The 21,750-nt window shown below is 44.9% G+C and overlaps 1 pseudogene; it reads left to right on the top strand.

Annotated features, from left to right (window-relative positions):
- The first annotated feature begins 18,708 nt into the window (after positions 1–18,708).
- On the top strand, positions 18,709–18,793 carry LOC115892129 (annotated as a pseudogene).
- The last annotated feature ends 2,957 nt before the right edge of the window (positions 18,794–21,750 follow it).

The following is a 21,750-nucleotide window of genomic DNA, read 5'->3' as shown; positions in this document are numbered from 1 at the left end:
GATTACAGGTGTGAGCCACACACCTAGCCTTCTAAAGTCTTAATATAACTTTCTGACCATCTGGCTAAGTATGGCATGATGACATACTGTTTTTCATAACCCATCAAGAGATATCTTGATCTCTTTAGCATCTTTAGAAATTAACAGTATAGACAGGGCATGGTGGCTCACACCTGTAATCCCAGCACTTTGAGAGGCCAAGGTGAGCAGATCCCTTGCTCCAGCAGTTCCAGACCAGCCTGGGCAACATGGTGAAATCCTGTCTCTACAACTCTACAAAAAAATACAAAACATTAGCCAGGCACATGCCTATAGTTCCAGTTATAGTCCCAGTTGCTCAGGAGGCTGAGGTGGGAGGGTCACTGAAGCCTAGGAAGTCAAGACCACAGTGAGCCGTGATTGTGCCACTGCACTCCAGCCTGGGTAGACAGAGCAAAACACTGTATCAAAAAAAAAAAGAAAAGAAAGAAAGAAAAAGAAAGGAAGGAAGGATAAAGAAAAATTAACAGTATAATTTTGAGGCATTTCAAAGAATATAGAAGCATTATATACATTTATTCTTTGCTTATACACTTGATTTCTTTTTTTAATTGTATATCCCTGGAATCTATACAGCTTTTCTTGTTAGCTAAAAACAGACTATTGACTGTTAAATATTCAGGGTCCTCAAGCACATTAGTGGTCAGGCCTAGCTTCCCCAACATTGTAACTTCAGTGTCAGATTTACCAAGAGCATTGGCAATCTCTACTACATTTGGTTGCATTCCTGATGTGTGACAGCTAATCTGCATATACAATAACTTATTATTTTAATACTCCACCACAGTGTAGCCTTTTAGAAGATACCTAAAGTGACACTTTGGGGTTCAAATTAAAATTCAACTGCATGGCACCACAAAGGCAAATAACTAAGCTAATTATCAAGTGAACATCTTTCTGTGGATGGCTAAGTTTGCATATACCCAGTTAGTGGGAACACTGTCACAATTTTTCTTCCTTGGCCTGTGATAAAGCAAGCATTTTGGGGTGTCAGTTGTAAGATAGGTCCTAAATAAACATTAGAGTGGGATGGGGTGGGAGCAGTGGGTCTTAGAATAAAAGAAATACAATATTATTATCCTCATGTTTGTTTTGTTTTGTTTGTGAGACAAAGTTTTGCTCTACTGCCCAGGCTGGAGTGCAGTGGCACAGTCTCGGCCCACTGCAACCTCCTCCTCCCAGGTTCAAGTGATTCTCCTGTCTCAGCCTCCTGAGTACCTGGGATTATAGGCATGTGCCACCACATCTGGCTAATTTTTGTATTTTTAGTATAATAATGGAAACCAAGGTCCCAAGATATGAAAATAAATTGCCAGGTGACTCAGGCCAAACACAGGCTGCATGATGCCAGATCCTAACTGCTAACTGCCCTCCCTCCCCTTAAGAATTCTACCTTTGCAGTTGTAACTCTGTCTGCCCGTATAGCAATCTCCCTTTCATCTTCTCTGTAAAACACTGCTCTTATGCCACCCCCTCGGGAAGCTTTCTTGGCTGAAATACAAACCTCTCTATTCAACACACAGTAAAAGTTCCTTACTAGGCCCAGTCTGCACTCTAAAAGAATATAAAGTATCAAACCTTAAAAGTCTTCCAAATTTCTTCTCCCCAGACTTCTCAGTCCCTCTCTACAAACCCTCCGGAACCCCGGACAGCCATAGTTCTTCCTGAAAGCTCCTAATTTCCTCTGAGAACACTGTTGACCATACAGCCTCTTGAGCAGAGGTTGTTCAATCTCTCCTCCCTGGTACTCCTTGGTCAGGATACATAGTCAGCAAGAGCCTTACACTGTCTTACTTTCCTTGTTGCTGTTATCCAACAATTTCTAGTAGCTCCCTGACTTAGTCTGGCTAATTGGGTTGCAAATTATCTCAAGAGAAGGAAATTGCAATGAGGGTGACTGTGGGCACTGCTGGAACTCACGAGGGCAGAAACTCAGGCAACTCTTAGAACTGGTTTTGTCTCTTGTCATCTGCATCCTCTTTCTTTCGTACTTGCCCAACCCCATCAACTTTCCTTTCCGCTTTCTTCTAGGTTCTGTTCCCCTGTGAACCTGGTTTGCATAGAATCTATCATTACTACTGATTCCTCTAGAGATGCCCAGCAGGTAATATAAAACAATGAAACTTTCCAGATGTGAGCAGCATGGGGTGGTGGAGGCTATGACAAACAGAAAGCATGTGCCCTGTATCCTCAGCTCCAGTCAGTTCCTGCCATACCAGACCTCAGATTTAATGAGAGAAGCCAAACAGCCAGATTTTCATGTGAAATCTCCCTGTTTTCAAATATTGACAACCCTTTCAAAATGTTACAAAACATTGCACAGGTTATAAAAATAAGTTTCAGGGCCACTCTGCAACTTCTGCTAGATATTTCTTGACAGTTCTTTTTTTTTTTTTCCTTTTTCTGAGATGCAGTTTCGCTCTTGTTGCCCAGGCTGGAGTTCAATGGCACAATCTCGGCTCACTGCAACCTCTGCCTCCTGGGTTCAAGAGATTCTCCTGTCTCAGCCTCCTGAGTAGCTGGGATTATAGGCACATGCCACCATGCCCGATTAATTTTTGTATTTTTAGTAGAGACAGGGTTTCACCATGTTGGCCAGGCTGGTCTCGAACTCCTGACCTCAAGTGATCTGCCCACCTCGGCCTCCCAAAGTGCTGGGGTTACAGGCGTGAGCCACAGTGCCCAGCTGACAGTTCTTTATACAGCCTTCCAACTTAGGCTCCTGGTGTTAATTGCTTCAATCTGTTTCCCAACTCCCAGATCCCAGGAGACAATTGCATTAGCCCAGCTCATCTTTTCATATCGGGCCACACAGGTAGTAGGTCCCTGGCAAGCCAATAGAGGGATGGAAACATTCAACCTAATCATTTCTACAGGGATGGGGGCTGCAGGACGGCTGACTAGTAGTCAAGGCAATTTCCCTGTAAGAAGATGCTGATGGCTCAGCCCCACAAAAGACAGCTATTTAATACTCACATTCATCCAGGACTTCAGCCCCTGACTCACAGTCCTGTACCCCAACTTCTACCATCAACTAAGGTAACATCAACATTCACTCATTTTTCTTTCATTCAATAATATTCATTGAGCATTTATTCTGGCCAGACCTTATAATAGGCTCTGAGAGGCTGGGCACGGTGGCTCACACCTGTAATCCTAGCATTTTGGGAGGCCAAGGCAGGCAGATCACTTGTGGTCAGGAGTTCAAAACCAGTCTGGCCAATATGGTGAAACCCCATCTCTACTAAAAATACAAAAATTAGCCAGGCATGGTGGCGCCTGCCTGTAATCCCAGCTACTTGGGAGGCTGAGGCAGGAGAATTGCTTGAACCAGGGAGGCAGACGTTGCAGTGAGCTGAGACCATGCCATTGCACTCCAGCCTGGGCGACAGAGCGAGACTCCGTCTCAAAAAAAAAAAAAAAAATATATATATATATATATGTATAAAATTTGCCAGGCGTGGTGGCGCATGCCTATTATCCTAGGTACCTGGGAGACTGAGGCAGGAGAATCGCTTGAACCCAGGAAGTGGGGGTTGCAGTGAGCCGAGATTGTACCATTTCACTCCAGCCTGGGCAACAAGAGCAAGACTCTGTCTCTAAATAAATAAATAAATAAATAGGCTGTGAGACTTACAGGTGAAATAAATAATCTTTTCCCCCTACAACTCTCAGACTATGGTAAGTTCTGTGCCAGGAGTCTTGGAGTATTTACAGGGGCCTACTATAATCTGATAGTCATTTCTACTAAGGAAGGAAATTAGGGTTCTCATATCTCTGTAGATATGAAGAGTCTTGAAAAAGTAAGATCTAAGAAAAGGTGAGTAATGTCTTTCAAAGGATCAAAGGACTTAGTCACAAGGAACTATTTTGACTGAAGCACAGAAGCAAAAGAAACACATGGTCTTCAAGCATTGTAAATCGAGAATATGGCTTTAGAAAAGAAGAAATGAATTTCTGATACATACACTATCTGTATCAGGAAGGATCGTACACCATCAATACAGACATTACAAAGAACCTTATATGCCACGCTAAGGATTGTGTATATTAAAGCGAAGGAAAGTCATTAGAAGAATTTAAGCATGGGAGTGACATAATCTTATTTGCCTTTTAATGGAGAGTGGGACATTTTCAACTGATGCAATTGCAAACAAGAGATGTTTAAGAAATAAAATTGAGGGCTGGGCACGGTGGCTCACACCTGTAATCCCAGCACTTTGGGAGGTCGAGGCGGGCAGATCACAAGCTCAGGAGATCGAGACCATCCTGGCTAACACAGTGAAACCCCATCTCTACTAAAAATACAAAAAATTAGCCAGGCGTGGTGGTGGGCACCTGTAGTCCCAGCTACTCGGGAGGCTGAGGCAGGAGAATGATGTGAACCCGGGAGGTGGAGCTTGCAGTGAGCCGAGACGGCGGCCACTGCACTCCAGCCTGGGTGACAGAGCGAGACTCCGCCTCAAAAAGCTAAATAAAAATAAATGAATAACATTGAAGGAATCTGATGGCCAACCAAATGTGAGGAGGAGGAAAAAATAAAGACAGCTCCTCTGATGACTCCAGGTTGCAGATCTGGGTGACTGGGTAATAGCTAGTGCTATTCATAGAAAGGGGAGAAAGTTTATCTCAAAATATGTCACTTCAGAAAGTCCTTAAATGTTCCCATCTTGTACCATTGTCTCACCCTGAACATCCCATGCACAAGCTCAGCACAGATGTCTCTAGTTGTCTCATTCCCGTATATTCACTTCATACTCACATTCCCACTCCCATCCCCACCCCAGTATTCCTTTTTTCTTCCAGGCTGTTGGTATCCACCCTGTCTCACCCTCCACCTCAGGGCAGTTTCATACCCACAGCTCAGGATCGATCCATACATTTTCCTTCTGCTTTCCCCTCTCCTAGTTACTGAGCAAGATTAGAAATAATTTCTATTTTAAAGCAGTAGGAAGCCATTTTAAAAATCTAAACAGAGGAATGATATCATCTAATTTGTGCTGGAGTGCAGTGGTATGATCATAACTCACTGCAGCCTCGACCTCCCAGGCTCAAGTGATCCTCCATCCTCAGCCTCCCAAGTAGTTGGAGCTACAGGTGTATGCCACACACCTGGCTAATATTTGTACGTTTTATAGAGTTGGATCTCACTATATTGCCAGGGCTGGTCTGGAACTCCGGAGCTCAAGGGATCGTCCCTGCCTCAGCCTCCCAAAGTACTGGGATTACAGGTATGAGCTGCTGTCCGTGGCCTGATTTGTATTTTAAGGGGGAATAGGTAGGCAAATGAGTGAAGACTTTTAGGGAGACTCTATCACTGCATTCACCAGCACATGCTTAGGATTCTCAACTGTCTTTTTTGTTTTTTGTTTTTTGTTTTTTTGAGATGGAGTTTTGCTCTTGTGGCCCAGGCTGGAGTCCAGTGGCGCAATCTTGGCTCACTGTAACCTCCGCCTCCTGGGTTCAAGTGATTCTTGTGTCTCAGCCTTCTGAGTAACTAGGATTACAGGCGCCCACCACCACACCCAGCTAATTTTTGTATTTTAAGTAGAGATGGGGTTTCACCATGTTGGCCAGGCTGGTCTCGAATGCCTGACCTCAGGTGATCCACCCGCCTTGGCCTCCCAAAGCGCTGGGATTACAGGCGTGAGCCACCACACCTGGCCTCAACTGCCTTTGTATTATTTATCTGTGACCAGATCCCTGGCCCGCTGGCACAACGGCTGTTCTCAAACCTTGCCGCTCTCATCAAGTCTCCCAGCAAATGTGCCCCACCCCACTCATGATTTGTAGACAGCATTGAGTCTTCAAAAAGAAAATAAGAGTCATCAGGAACACTCTTCTACCCCCAGCCCACATACTCATCTATGTTCGCACTTTTCTTACTTCTTACCCACCCATCTCAGAGGAAGGTGGCATCTCTTTCTGCCACTCCTGATCTGTGCTCTAGGGACTCCACCCCTTCTGTTCTTTTTGGAGAATGGCTCTATCAATTATCCACTCTTTCTCTATATCTTCAAACTCTCTACTGACCATTCTTCTCTCTTTGGAAAAAAGGGAAAGAAAATCATACACCATCTGTACCAGAAAGGATTATTTTTGTTGTAAGAGAAACGATGTGAGTTAATGAAAACAAAGGGTTCCTGCTGGGCTAGTTTCACCCAGAACCCAAATGGCTGGCTTTCCTTGAACCTTGAGAAGGATTTAGAACGGGGGCCTGTAAAGCCAGCAGCTCCTTCCGTCTGTCCTGTCTGCCCATCTGCACATCTGCAGCTGACTTCATCTGAGTCTCTGGGCAGCAGCTCCCAACACTCCCCAACTAACTCGAGAGAATGGGCTTTCTCTCTGTGCCCCAAATCTGAATTTCTTGGGGAAAGTATTGGCCCAGCTTGGATGCTGCATCCCCACCAAAGGTCAATCAACCATAGTCAAGGAGGCAGCTGTGTACAAACATGGCTCCTGAGAGTCTGCCCCTGTGACCTTGTAGTCGGGAAATCGCTTAGCTAAGAAGGGGGACTTGTGAATTAGCCCCTGGCTATTACCAAATTTCCTTCTGTTGCTTTTTATCTAAGACGCTTTAAGAGCACAGTCTCCACTCCCTAGCTCCGCAGTTTCTCCTCCCATTCATTCCCATATCCTCTGCATTCTGTTCTCCACTCTCTCCAACACCCCTCCTCCCTACCAGCTGTTTCAGGAAGGTCACTTTCCAATAGCCAAACCCAAAGCACACTTTCAGTACTTGTTTTCCTGACGTCTCCTCAGCATTTGCCACTGTTTCCAAGTCTTTCCACCTTGGAAACTCATGCCGCTTTCCTGCTGAAAATTCTTCAAGGCTTGGTCATTGCCTAAGCTATGATTTTTCAACTCTCCCCAACTGTGAAACCCTTTATTTAAAAGAAAAAGCATTTCACTGATGCCAACCATAAAGTAAGTAAAAGCAAAGTTGGTGAGGTTGAAACAGGAATGGGAGACCCAGAGCCTTGCCCACCTTGCCCCACTGCCCACCCCCAGATGACCCCTGTGTGGACTCCAAGGAGCACTCACAGCTCCACTGAGTATAGTTTGAAAACTACAGGTCTGTAGGACAAACACTGAATTTCTAATTTCATAAATAAGGTCCCTTCAGAATCCAGCACCTGCCAACCTTTCCTGCCTTCTTTGCTGCCGGTCTGTCTACTCCAAATAGGTTCATCCATCCATGAAGGAGTTGAATTCTCTCACTTGTTTCAGCGTGCCTCTCTCTCACGCCCACCTGGGTACATGAGGTTTCCTCAGCCTGAATGGGCCTTCTCCCTTTTGTGGACCTGGTGAACTCCTCTTTATTATTTAAAATTTGGCTTAAATGGAATCTCCTCAGGTACTTTCCCATCACAATGATGTGACTTTGGGACTCTGGCTGTTCCGTCACCCGTTGTACATAACTGTTGGAACAGGGTTCAGTTCCGTATTACGACTTGAGATTTTTATGTCTGTATACTTGCCAGACCTTCTGAGCAGTGATGTTGTATTCATTTCATCTTTGTAGCTCTAGAACCTAGCCCAGCACCTGATACTCTTAGCGTCTTAGTCGGTTTTATGTTGCTTATAACAAAATCCCTGAATCTGGGTAATTTGTAAAGGAAAGGATTTATTTTTTACAGTTACGGAGACTGAGAAGTCCAAGGTCTTCTCAGCGGGGGGGACCTTCATGCTGGTGGGGACTCTGTGGTGTCCCCAAGGTAGGGCAAGGGATCACATGGTGAGAGGCTGAGTGTGCTAATGCTTGCTCGGGTTTTTCTCTTCTTCTTTTTTTTTCATTTTCAAAGTGTATTTACTACTAATCATTTTTTGGGACAGGGTCTCACTCTGTCACCCAGGCTGGAGTGCAGCGGTGTGATCACAGCTCACTGCAGCCTCGACCTCCGGGGCTCAAGCTGTCGTTCCACCTAGGCCTCCAGAGTAGCTGGGACTATAGATACGCATCACCACACTCAGCTAATTTATTTATTTATTTTTTATTTTTTATTTTTTTTTTTTTTGAGATGGAGTCTCACTCTATTGCCCAGGATGGAGGGCAGTGGTACAATCTCAGCTCACTGCAACTTCCACTTCCTGGGTTCAAGCAATTCTCTTGCGGCAGCCTCCCAAGTAGCTGGGACCCCAGGTGTGCACCACCACACCAGGCTAATTTTGTACTTTAGTGGAGATGAGGTTTCACATTGTTGACCAGGCTGGTCTCAAATTCCTGACCTCAAGTGATCCATCGCCTTGGCCTCCCAAAATGTTGGGATTACAGGCGTGAGCCACCACGCCTGGCTTCTGATTTTTTTGTAGAGACATGGTCTCCTTGTGTCCCCCAGGCTGGTTTTTAACTACTGCCCTCAAACAGTCTCCCACCTTGACCTCCCAAAGTGTTGGGATCACAGGCGTGAGCCACTGGGCTCAGCCTCTTTTCTTCCCCCTCTTGGAAAACCACCAGTTCCACTCTCTTGATGACCCATTAATCCATTAAGCCATTAGTCCATTAACCCATGAATTCATTCATGAGGGCAGAGCTCTCACGATCCAACCACCTCTTAAATGCCCTACCTTTTAATACTGCCACACTGGGATTCAGTTTCCAACACATGAGATTTGGGGGACACAGTCAAACCATAGCACTAGGTGCCTAATAAATATTGAATAAATAGATATATTCTTCTCCCAGTATGATTCTGCTTCTATAATTACTTGTGCATATGCATATATTTACCTAACAGATGATACCTACCTGTTAGGGTAGCTGTTAGGATAAGATACAGATAACAGGGCCTGATTCATCAGTGGTTTACAACCATATAACACAACTGTCTATATCATTTTCTGTGGTTATTGTTTGTTTGATTTAATATAGATGAGTGGGTCCTACCTCCTGAATCCGTTTTCCAGGGGTGGGGCCTGGACGTGAGTCTCACAGATGATTCTGATGCCCAGCCTTCACAATTGAAACTCATGGGCTTAGGCTCATTTTGTAACTCTAGGACCTAGCACAGAGATCAGAAACATAGTAGGTGTTCACTAAATATAGGTGGAGTTAAATTGAAAGACATTTTCCACTTTCAAAATGTGACCATTTTTATATTTAACAAGCCAAGAGGTTAAGGTAAGAAGGTAGGTTGAGGCTAATGGGACCCAGACCACAATTTAATTGGGTTCCTTATTGCTGGATCTGTGTGCGAGTGAACTCTGCTGCTCCTGCTTCCTTCTACCCCTGCCCCTCTTCCTGCTTTTATTGCATAGTAAGGAAAAAATGTACTGCACCCAGTTACAACCCCCAAAACCCAAAACACCCAGGTTTCTAAGAATTTGCTTCCTAATGTCTTGATTTGGCTGCAGCCTACCCTCTGGGAGCCCTTCTGAAAGTCTTCCTGTCTCATAACCATGACATTTAATTGACCCTCAAATCCTGTGAACTCTTTTCATATGACAACTCTTCCATTTGTGCCCTCTTTCCAAACCCCAGGGACATTTCCTTGATTCAGGCCTTTATTCTTCCTTGCCTGGATTACTCCAAATGGCATCCAACTGGTCTCCCTGCCATAGTCTCACTCCCTCCAATTTAGCCTCTCTCTGCTACTAAAAACTATCTTAGGGCTGGGCGTGGTGGCTCACACCTGTAATCCCAGCACTGTGGGAGGCTGAGGCAGGTGGATCACTTGAGGTCAGGAGTTCGAGACCAGCCTGGCCAATGTGGTGAAATCCCATCTCTACTAAAAATACAAAAATTAGCCAGGCGTGATGGTGGTGCCTGTTATCCTAGCTACCCAGGCAGCTGAGGCAGGAGACTCACCTGAACCCAGGAGGCGGAGGTTGCAGTGAACGAGATCACACCACTGCACTCCAGCCTGGGTGACAGAGCAAGACTCTGTCTCAAAAACAAAAAACAAACAAACAAAAAACGTAAAAGCCATTCTGGTCACTCATTTCCAGACTCAAAATACTGTAGTGTCTGTAGTGTCTTCCCATTGTTTCCAGCTCACAAGAACAGTCACTGGCCTTTCTCACCAACCTCATCTTTAATCCTCTCACCGGCACCTCCAAAACTCCAATCATACAAACCATTTCAGCCATGGCCTTTAACAAGCACCAGAAACCAACTCTGGCTAGTCTAAGCAGGAAAAGTATTCCTTGAAATGCTGTTAGGTGTCCATAGAAGCTTTATTAATAGTAGCCGCAAACTGGAAACAATCCACATGTCCATCAACAGGTAGAAGGATAACAAATTGCAGAACAATACTCAGCAATTAAAAAGGTAACATGGGCAAATTCTAAAAATGTTACACTGAATGAAAGAAGCCAGGCCGGGCGCAGTGGCTCAAGCCTGTAATCCCAGCTCTTTGGGAGGCCGAGGCGGGCGGATCACGAGGTCAGGAGATCGAGACCATCCTGGCTCACACGGTGAAACCCCGTCTCTACTAAAAAAAAAAAATACAAAAAGCTAGCCGGGCGAGGTGGCGGGCGCCTGTAGTCCCAGCTACTCGGGAGGCTGAGGCAGGAGAATGGCGTAAACCCAGGAGGCGGAGCTTGCAGTGAGCTGAGATCTGGCCAGTGCACTCCAGCCTGGGCGACACAGCAAGACTCCATCTCAAAAAAAAAAAAAAAAAAAAGAAAGAAAGAAAGAAAGAAGCCAGACACAAGAGTATATACTGTATGATTCCATTTCTATAAAATACTGGAAAACACAAAACTCATCTGTAGTGACAGTAAACATACCAGTGATTGTCTAGACAGGGGGTGGGGAGGGACCAACTACAGTGGGGTACAAGGGAACTTTTTGGGATGATGGGATTGATCTACATCTTGATTGTAGTGATAATTATACAGGTATAGACATTCATCAAAACCTATCAACTTACACATTTAAAATAGGTATATTTTAATTTGTAAACCATACCAGAGTAAATTTGATTATTTGTTTACTTATTTATTTATATGTTTCAGAGACAAGGTCTCCCAATGTTGCCCAGGCTGGTCTGGTACTCCTGGGCTCAAGTGGTCCTTCCACTTCATCTTCCCAAAGTGCTGGGATTACAGGTGTGAGCCATGATGCTTGGCAAAATTTTTGTTTTTTTTTTTTTTTTTGAGACGGAGTCTTACTCTTGCCAAGCTGGAGTCCAGTGGCGCAATCTCGGCTCACTGCAACTTCCAACTCCCTGGTTCAAGCAATTCTCCTGCCTCAGCCTCCCGAGTAGCTGGGATTACAGGCATGTACTACCATGCCCAGCTAATTTTTGTATTTTTAGTAGAGACAGGGTTTCACCATGTTGGCGCCCTGACCTCGTGATCAGCCCACCCTGGCCTCCCAAAGTGCTGGGATTACAGGCGTGAACCACTGTGCCCAGCAAAATTTGATTTTTAAGAAATTACAAAAAGTCTATTAGGTAATTCCCAAGATCACCAGGAGGGTAGAGATCGAGGTTTGGGGTCCATGAAGACAGTGACAAGGCCTATACCCACCAACTAGAACTAGTCCAGTGAAGATAATATGCCTCTGCCACCCACTCCAGACATTACAGCCTGCACCATCATTAACCCAGGACACTGAGCCATGCCACTGAGCCTTGGGCATCAACATGCCTCTCCCATTGTTGCCGCTTCTGTTGGATTCTGTGCAACTGCTGCTCCTTCTGTTGTGGCTTGAGACCAAGTCTGGGGAGGGTGCTTTTCATTGACCAGCCCTAGGTCACAATCCTCCCTGTGTGTGAGGGCTGGGAGAGACAATGTCAGCTTCCTGTTTTGAAAGTGGCAGGTTGACCCTGCTGTCTAAGTGGAGGATTCCTCAGGAATTCAGGTGTTCAAAGCAGGACGATTGTATTAGTTTACTAGGGCTACCATAACAAAATACCACAAACTAGGTGACTTCAAAGCAGAAATGTATTTTCTCAAGGTTCAGGAGCTGAAAGGTGTTGGCAGGTTTGGTGTCTCCTGAGGCCTTTCTCCTGGGCTTGCAGATAGCTGCCTTCTCACTGTGTCTTCATGTGGCCTTTCCCTGTGCGCATCCTTGGTGTATCTGCTCCTCTTCTTTTTTTTTTTTTTTTTTTTGAGACAGAGTCTCGCTTTGTCGCCCAGGCTGGAGTGCAGTGGCCTGATCTCAGCTCACTGCAAGCTCCGCCTCCCGGGTTTACGCCATTCTCCCGCCTCAGCCTCCCGAGTAGCTGGGACTACAGGCGCCCGCCACCTCGCCCGGCTAGTTTTTTGTATTTTTTTAGTAGAGACGGGGTTTCACCGTGTTAGCCAGGATGGTCTCGATCTCCTGACCTCGTGATCCGCCCGTCTCGGCCTCCCAAAGTGCTGGGATTACAGGCTTGAGCCACCGCGCCCGGCCTGCTCCTCTTCTTATGAGGACGCTAGTCATACTGGATTAGCGCACCACCCACTGACCTCATTGAAACCTGAATTCCCTCTTCAAAGGCCTATCTCCAAATGCTGTACAGTCATGTTGGGGTTAGAACTTCAGCCTATGAATTTTGGCACAGTTCCAAACAATGGTCCAAACAGTGAACAAAAAAGGATGCCAATGTTCATTACCCTGACCTGACCTACCGTATTATCTCTTTTCTCTCTCTCTCTCTCTTTTTTTTTTTTTTTGAGGACAGAGTCTCGTTCCATCACCCAAGTTGGAGTGCAGTGGTGTGATCTCGGCTCACTGCAGCCTCTGCCTTCCAGGTTTAAGCGATTTTCCTGTCTCAGCCACCTGAGTAGCTGGGATTACAGGCGCCCACCACCACGCCCAGCTAATTTTTTTGTGTATTTTTAGTACAGACAGGGTTTCACCATGTTGGCCAGGCTGGTCTTGAACTTCTGACCTCAGGTGATCCGCCCTCCTCGTCCTCCCAAAGTGCTGGGATTACAGGTGTGAGCCACCACACCCGGCCTCTACACTATTTTCTTACCAGTGCACAGCATTCCCTGTTTTGGGATCAGTGTTCCTCGGGTCTTCAGCAGGACCACTGCCACCGATTCTTCAAAATCCTTTGCAATGTCTTCTTCTCCAGAAAACCTTCCTCTGGATTTGGGCTCCTTATTTGTTCTCTCCATACACTTTCTGTACCCTCCCCACCATAGCACTTACTAGTCTGTCCATCCATAGTGTGTGAGCTCAAGGGCGGGAACTGACCCTTTTACTTGCGTGTGCCAGGGTGTAGCACAGCACCCGGCTCTTAGTGCATGTTCTACAAATGTATGTCGAGGGAGTTTCTCATCATTCCTCTTTGCACACTTTATGTTCAAGTAGTGACAAACTGCCTATAGTTTCCCAGGTGTACCATGTCGTTTCAAGGCTTTGGGGTCCCTTCATCCAAGAAATGACCTTTTCCCCCTTCGCCACCCCCAAAAGCCTCTGTAAGTGCCTGTGTGTGTGCATATGTGTGTGCCTCATACCCACAACCGGTGTTATGAATGGAACATTACCTACTCTGTTGAACCCCACTGTGAATTCCTCCTTGACTGCCTCTCCTTACCAACTCTTCAGAAATATCCACTATCTTGAATTTGGTGTTTACTACTCCCTTCTTTTCTTTCTACTTTTATATGTATCCCTAAACACTGTATTATTTAGTTTTATTTTGGATCTTTATATAAGTGATATAATACCGTATATATTACCTGTAACTTTTTTAAACGAAAAAATCGTGTGAGATTCACCCACTTTGTTTTTTGTTTGTTTTTGTTTTTGTTTTGTTTTGTTTTGTTTTGTTTGACACAGAGTCTCGCTCTGTCGCCCAGGCTGGAGTGCAGTGGTGCAATCTCGGCTCACTGCAAGCTCCGCCTCCTGGGTTCAGGCCATTCTCCTGCCTCAGCCTCCCGAGTAGCTGGGACTACAGGCACCTACCACCATGCCTGACTAATTTTTTGTATTTTTAGTAGAGACAGGGTTTCACCATGTTAGCCAGGATGGTCTCGATCTCCTGACCTCGTGACCTGGCCACCTCAGCCTCCCAAAGTGCTGGGATTACAGGCCTGAGCCATCGTGCCCGGCCTGTTTGTTTTTTTTTTTTTTTGAGATGGAGTCTCGCTCTGTCACCCAGGCTGGAGTGCAGTGGCATGATCTCAACTCACTGCAACCTCCACCTCCTGGGTTCCAGCAATTTTCCTGCCTCAGCCTCCCAAGTAGCTGGGACTACAGGCACACACCACCACCCCCAGCTAATTTTTGTATTTTCAGTAAAGATGGGGTTTCACCATGTTGGCCAGGCTGGTCTTGAACTCCTGACCTCAAGTGATCTGCCCTCCTCGGCCTCCCGAAATGCTGGGATTACAGGCATGAGCCACCGCGCCCAGCCTACCCATGTTGATCCTGTAGTCCTACATCATTCATGTTCACTGCTCTATGAGTATAATTTATTGATCCATTCTCCTCTGGACATTTGAATTGTTTACAGTTCTTTGTTCTCAGAAACAATGCTGCTGTGAACATTCTTGTCCATACCTCCTAGCGCACATTTACCCGATATCTTCAGGGCCTGCGCCCAGGAGTAGAATTGCTGAGCCATGGGAGGATGCGTGTCTTCAACTTTATAACAGGCAGCTTGTTTGCCAAGTGTTTTTGTTTTGATTTGGTTTGGGGTTTTTTGTTTGTTTTTTGTTTTTTGTTTTTGTTTTGTTTTGTTTTGAGACGGAGTCTCACTCTGTCACCAGGCTGGAGTGCAGTGGTGGCATCTCAGCTTGCTGCAACCTCCGCCTCCCAGGTTCAAGCAATTCTCCTGCCTCAGCCTCCTGACTAACTGGGACTACAGACACGTGCCACCATGCTATTGGGGGAACCCGCCCCCGATAATTCAATGGGGGTCCCTGACTTCCCGCAACACATGCCCAGCTAATTTTTGTATTTTTAGTAGAGACAGGGTTTCACCATGTTAGCCACGATGGTCTCGATCTCTTGACCTTGTGATCCACCTGCCTCAGCCTCCCAAAGTGCTGGGATTACAGGCATGAGCCACCGCGCCTGGCCTGTTGGTTGATTTTCAAGACAGAGTCTTGCTTTGTCGCCCAGGATAGAATACAATGGCTGTCATAGCTCACTGCAGCCTTGAACTCTGGGCTCAAGCAATCCTCCTGCATCAGCCTCCTGAGGAGCTGGGAGTGCAGATGCTCCAGCATGCCTGGCTAATTTTTTATTTTTTGTCAAGACACGGTCTTGCCATGTTGCCCAGAGTGGTTCCAAACTCCAGGGCTCCATCCTCCAGCCTTGGTGTTAGGACTACAACAATCCTCCCAAAGTGCTGGGATTACAGGCATGAGCCACTGCACCTAGTCAGGATACTCTTCTTTTTTATGGTGTCTTTTGATAAACAGAAGTGATTAATTTTAATGTAGTCAAATCTATCTTTTTCTTTATGATTTGTGCTTCTTGTGCCTGAAGGAGTTCTTTCATACCCTGAACTTCTGAGGACATTCTTCTGTAAGTTCTGAGGACATTCTTCTGTAAGTTCTGAGGACATTCTTCTGTAAGTTCTTTAAAAGTTTTGTTTCACGGCCGGGCGCGGTGGCTCAAGCCTGTAATCCCAGCACTTTGGGAGGCCGAGACGGGCGGATCACGAGGTCAGGAGATCGAGACCATCCTGGCTAACACAGTGAAACCCCGTCTCTACTAAAAAATACAAAAAAACTAGCCGGGCGAGGTAGTGGGCGCCTGTAGTCCCAGCTACTCGGGAGGCTGAGGCGGGAGAATCACTGGAACCCGGGAGGCGGAGCTTGCAGTGAGCTGAGATCCGGCCACTGCACTCCAGCCCGGGCGACAGAGTGAGACCCCGTCTCAAAAAAAAAAAAAAAAAAAAAGGTTTTGTTTCACTCATGTCAGTCTTCAATCCCACATGTTATCAATGTCTGTCAATGGTATAAGAAAGATAACATTTTTCTTTTCATTGTCAATATTCAATATAAAAAGATAACTTATTTTGTTTTTGAAACAAAGTCTCGCTGTGCCATCCAGGCTGGAGTGCAGTGATGCAATCACTGCCCACTGCAGCCTCCGCCTCCTGGGTTCAAGCGATTCTCCTGCCTCAGCTTCCCGAGTAGCTGGGACTACAGGCGCCCGCCACCACGCCTGGCTAATTTTGTAATTTTAGTAGAGCTGGGGTTTCACCATGTTGACCAGACTGGTCTCTAACTCCTGGCCTCCAGTGATCTGCCTGCCATGGCCTCCCAAAGTGCTGGGGTTACAGGTGTGAGTAGCCACACCTGGCAAAAGATAGCACTTAAAAAATTGATAATTAATTTTTTCTAATTCTGTGCATTGGAAAATCCATTCATGTCTATAGCTCTATTTCCTTTACAAGCTCATGAATTCTTTTTTGTGTTGGTTTGGTCTTTTTTGAGACAGGGCCTCACTCTATCACCTGGGCTGAGTGCAGTGACACAATTGTGGCTCACTGCAGCCTTGACCTTCCGGGCTCGGGCAGTGGGGCTTCAGCCTCCTGAGTAGCTGGGTCTACAGGGATGCACCACCATGCCTGGCTAATTTTTTATTTTCTCTAGAGACAGGGTTTCACCATGTTGCACACTCTGTCTCCAACTCCTGGGATGCAAGCTATCCTCCCGCCTTGGCCTCCCCAAGTGCTGGGATTACAGACATGAGCCACTGTGCCCGGCCATCATGAATTATTATTATTATTATTTTTTGAGATGGAGTCTCACTCTGTTGCCCAGGCTGGAGCCACCATCTCAGCTCACTGCAAGCTCCATCTCCCAGGTTGACACGATTCTCCTGCCTCAGCCTCCCGAGTAGCTGGGACTACAGGCGCCCACCACCACGCCTGGCTAATTTTTTTTAATTTTTAGTAGGGACGGGATTTCACTATGTTAGCCAGGATGGTCTCGATCTCCTGACCTCGTGGTCTGCCCGCCTCGGCCTTCCAAAGTGCTGGGATTACAGGCGTGAGCCACCATGCCCAGCCCATGAATTCTTTAAAAGTAGGGACAGTGTGTTAGTTTTCAGTGTTTTCTCAATGCCTAGAATAGTTTCTTGCACTGCAAACATTCTATAAATATTGTTAAATTTGTTTCTGTGCTCTTAAGTTCCTAAATACCATAGACCACCTGAGCTAGAAGGAACCCAAAAGCATTATCTTGGTTTAGTGCCTTTATTCTACCGGTGAGGAAATAGAGGCCCTGTAAGAGTAAACGGTACATTTGTGAGATCACATGATTCGGTGCTGGGGCCAGGGCTTAGTGTACCGCTTCCTGTTTCTCCTCAAACTCCAGGCACTGAGTCCAGCTCCACTTACCATGGTCACACAGTCCTGAAACAAAATCAGAGTGCCGTTACCAAGGACAAAGACGGGCTGGTGTCTGTTACAATGGCAATGGATTAATGCATTTAACCCTTACAAATCCAAAAGGGAAAGAAGGAAAAGCCCAAAAAGTAGTTATGTTAAAAAGTGGAAGAAATACAAATGGACAAAAAAAAAAATTGAATTCAAAAATCAAACACATGCAAGTTGGAAAGGTGCACCTCTTGGTCCCGTATCACATGGTCAAGATAGAAGGTAATGCCTTAGAAAATACTGCATGAGAATGTGTACTTCCTGAGAGCAGAGACCAACTGTTTTTTTCACCATCATATCCCTATCATGTGGCATAGGGCCTGGCCAATAGTTAGGCTCAATTCATATTTAATATTTAATATACAACTAGCACACCTGCCAGATATGAGCTTTCCTTATTGCTGAGAGGTGAGCAAATCCAAATCCTCCAGCCCTCCTTCTCACACACACAGTCCATTAGGAAATGCCTGTTCTGAAAAAAAAAGCCTGGCTTGCTGTGCTGCACAGTTCTGAAAGCGCTGGTTCAGGAGAAGATAAGTTACCTTCAAAAACAAAACAGGAAACATCTAAGAGGAAAACATTATGTAAGTATTGGTGAGACTCTGTGGATAGAGATTCTCATACACCCTATTGGTAGGATCATAGAACTTTTCTAGTTTGGCAATATATATCCAAATTTTAAATATGTTTATCTTTTGAATTTATCCTCAGAAAAGGAGAGGACAAATAATAAGGATACACACACACACACACACACACACACACACACACGCACACAAATATGGCTGTTTGCTGCAATGTTGTTTCTAGAGAAAAAAAAAAGGATACATCCTTAATTTTCACTAACAGATGGGTTAAATGAATTACAGTATATCCATATAGTAGAATACCATGTAGAGCACGTTTAGTCCTTAAAAAAAAAAAAAGAAAAAAAGGTGGAGGGGGAAGGAAGTCAATCCAGTGTTAGCAGTGACTATGTCTTTTGCTTTATTCATTTTTTTAGGGTAAACAAGTAGATTGTTTTATAAACAAGTAGATTGTTTTATAAAAAAAATTCCAATTGAAAAAAATATTTCAGACCTATTATTCCAAGAAAAGTGGACCCTGAAGAATTTCAATTTTTATTTATTTCTTTTAATCGCTTGTATCGTGTATATCTCCTGAATTTAAAAAAATTAAATAATAACAAAGTTAAAATGAAAGTTAAACAGTGAAAAACTTATGAGGAGGAGAGTAAAAAGTTACAGTGAGAACCCAGGCTTTTTCGTTTTTTAGACAAATAAAAAAGTAAAATGCACTGTGATATTGTTGTAATTAACTGAGGAAAGAGCTCATACCAGTTTGTCAGGAAAGACAAACATTTTCTTCAGTTCCAAGAGAAAATAATGTGCTCACTTCAGCAGCACATATACTAAAATTGGAATGATACAGAGAAGATTAGCAATTCTCTTTAAAATAAATAAAAAATTTTAAAAAATAAACTCAGAGGAAATTGTAAGACTTAACTTCTCTTCCTATTACCTGTTAGCTGGCAAATATGCCCTTCCACTGGATCCTCACTTTCATGCTTAGTTCATGGCTTTGAAAGTGCTTACACAGGCCAGGCGTGGTGGCTCACACCTATACTCCCAGCACTCCCAGCCCTTTGGGAGGCAGGCGGATCACGAGGTCAGGAGATCGAGACCATCCTCGCCAACATGGTGAAACCCCGTCTCTACTAAAATACAAAACTTAGCCGGGCATGGTGGCACGCACCTGCAGTCCCAGCTACTCGGGAGGCTGAAACAGGGGAATTGCTTGAACCTGGAAGGCGGAGGTGGCAGTGAGCCCAGATGGCGCCACTGCACTCCAGCCTGGCAACAAAGCAAGACTCTGTCTCAACAGAAAAAAAAAAAAAAAAAGGAAAGCTAAGATGAAAGAAAGCGCTTCCACGTAAGCATGCAATATTATCAAGGATATTTTGATATTTCCTTGGGGGAGGCACCAAATTACATACCTTATTTTAACTTTTTTTTTAATGTTGATATTCCTAAATACAAAAATGAAGAGGTTTGATCCAAATATTAGGGAGCTTTAGTTTTGTTGCTATTGTTTATTATTTTAAAACTGTAAGAGTTTGCACATAGTACAAAGGGGTCTGCAGTGACTAGTAATTGCTCTTCCCACTGCCGCCGATGCCTGGGGCGCTCAAGTCTGGGACTTCATGTTTCTCTCCTTACCTGCCAAAAGTCACCTACCACCTTCAACATGAACATGTACTGCCTTTCTTTTATCTGCCTTTTCCCTTGAACTACCTCTAGACTCTTGGTGGAGGTGCTAGGGAAACATAAGCCAATAGAAATTACTTGGTCTATTTCTTCCTCTTCCCTCATCATGTGATCAAACTGGTACTGATCCATAAAGTCAAGCTGTTACTTTGCTGAAGTGAAAGCATTTCTTTAATTTTTGTAAACAATAGGAATGGAGCCAAATACGACCCTTACTAGAAAAGATCAGCTCCCTACCCCAAACTACCTCCTAAATATGGTTTGTAGATGCCTCATTCCTTAATCTCTTAAAATGACAGGAGATTGTTTGTTGTTGATGTCATATTTGTTTAAAAAACGTGTGTTGAGGGGATGAATTTTACCAATTTATTAGTCCCTTTGTAGACACCGTCCTATGTCATAGTACAAGTTTATATTACCATCATGACTTCAAAAAAAGTTTTTTAAAAAGAGGTTTTGTTTCACCAGAAAGAAGTATTCGTTTTTAAAATGTTCTAATGTTGACATTACTAATAGCCCTTTGCACCAAAACAAATGCTTGCCAAAATGCTACAAGTCCAAAACTACACATTCAAAATACAAGATGTGGCCGGGCACGGTGGCTCACGCCTGTAATCCCAGCACTTTGGGAGGCTGAGGCAGGCGGATCACTTGAGGTCAGGAGTTCAAGACCAGCCTGACCAACATGGTGAAACCCTTCTCTACTGAAGATACAAAAATTAGCCGGCATGGTGGCGGGCATCTGTAATCCCAGCTACTCAGGAGGCTGAGGCAGGAGAATCACTTGAACCCGGGAGGCGGAGGTTGCAGTGAGCTGAGATTGCGCCATTGCACTCCAGCCTGGGTAACAGAGCAAGACTCTGTCTCAAAAAAAAAAAAAAAAAAAAAAAAAAAAAAAAAAAAAATGTGTGTGCTCTGGGAATGCAATAGGAAGAATGATGTTTTGTGTTAGTAAAAATAGCCAGAGTGAGGAATAAACTGTTAGAGAAATGGCAGAGTCCAGAAGTGCAAGGAGTTATCCACCCCCACCCTTGAGCTTCTGTGCCTCCAAGTGCACTGCTGTTCAGTGGACTGTGATTTCTACATTATTGGTCACAACATAGTTAATTCAAAGAACAGAAACTGTCCAACTCCCCTGGTCCCAGCTCCCACTGCTCCGGATCCTCATGGTTCCGTCTCCTGGCTTTCTTAACTGCTCTCAGATAATTAGATTTGTTAGAGCAAAACTAATTGGTAGGCTAGTGCCAAGGGCATGCTGCCACTGACAAAGCGGGTGTGTAGCACTACTGCACTGGCTAAATTGCTACATACATGCAATTAGTCAGAGTCAACCCTTCCCTCCACCCATGGAACAGCTGACCTGCCAGGCAACTATCTGGCAAAGGAGTTCGGCAGAGATGACCAGTGGGCATGTGGGTCTCCAATCTTCTGGTGATCATACCAGCCCTACTTTCCTCCTCAGCTGATTCCATAATTGGCAACTAAAAGGGGAGCCTGGGTAGGCAGGGGCATTGCCCACTGAGCTGTCGGCAGCTTGTCGATGTGACTCTCGAACACAGGCAGAGGTGGGTGGCACTATGGAGATAAGCAATTCACACCTCCCCATATTTCCTCCCACTCCCTAACTTGGAAACACAAGGTGCTCTGGGATCTGGAATCAGCCTCCCTCAGCTGTTGTGCTATGACTTATGCTTTGCCAAATGCTTTCTTAGGGCTGTCCCTTGAGGAGTGGTTAGGTTTTGCCTTGTAACTCACTGTACATCACAGCAAGACATTTAGCCACACACCCAAACAGGGAGGATTTCCTACATCTAGAGTCATTGTCTTACAGAGCTATAAGAACTTCAAAGATCCTGGAAAGGACTCACCCAGGTTGGCACAACTAGCTTGCAGAACAAGAATTAGAGCAGGTCCCATGAAGCAGCATTTCTTAAACTTGGGAAACTGGGATCCATAGGCAGGTATACATTTTACCTGATGAGCAATGAGTATAAAATATACATATATGTGAGGATAAACATGTGTGTGTGTGTGTGTGTATATATATGTATATCTGTTCTCAATTATATCTATAATATATCCTTCAATTATGTGTGTGTGTGTGTATATATATACACATACATATATAAAATTGAAACAGAGATGTCACACACATTACTTAC

Source organism: Rhinopithecus roxellana, chromosome 1 (assembly GCF_007565055.1).
Source record: "Rhinopithecus roxellana isolate Shanxi Qingling chromosome 1, ASM756505v1, whole genome shotgun sequence".
NCBI classification, from domain to species: Eukaryota; Metazoa; Chordata; class Mammalia; order Primates; family Cercopithecidae; genus Rhinopithecus; species Rhinopithecus roxellana.
This window is presented reverse-complemented; position numbering and strand designations above follow the sequence as displayed.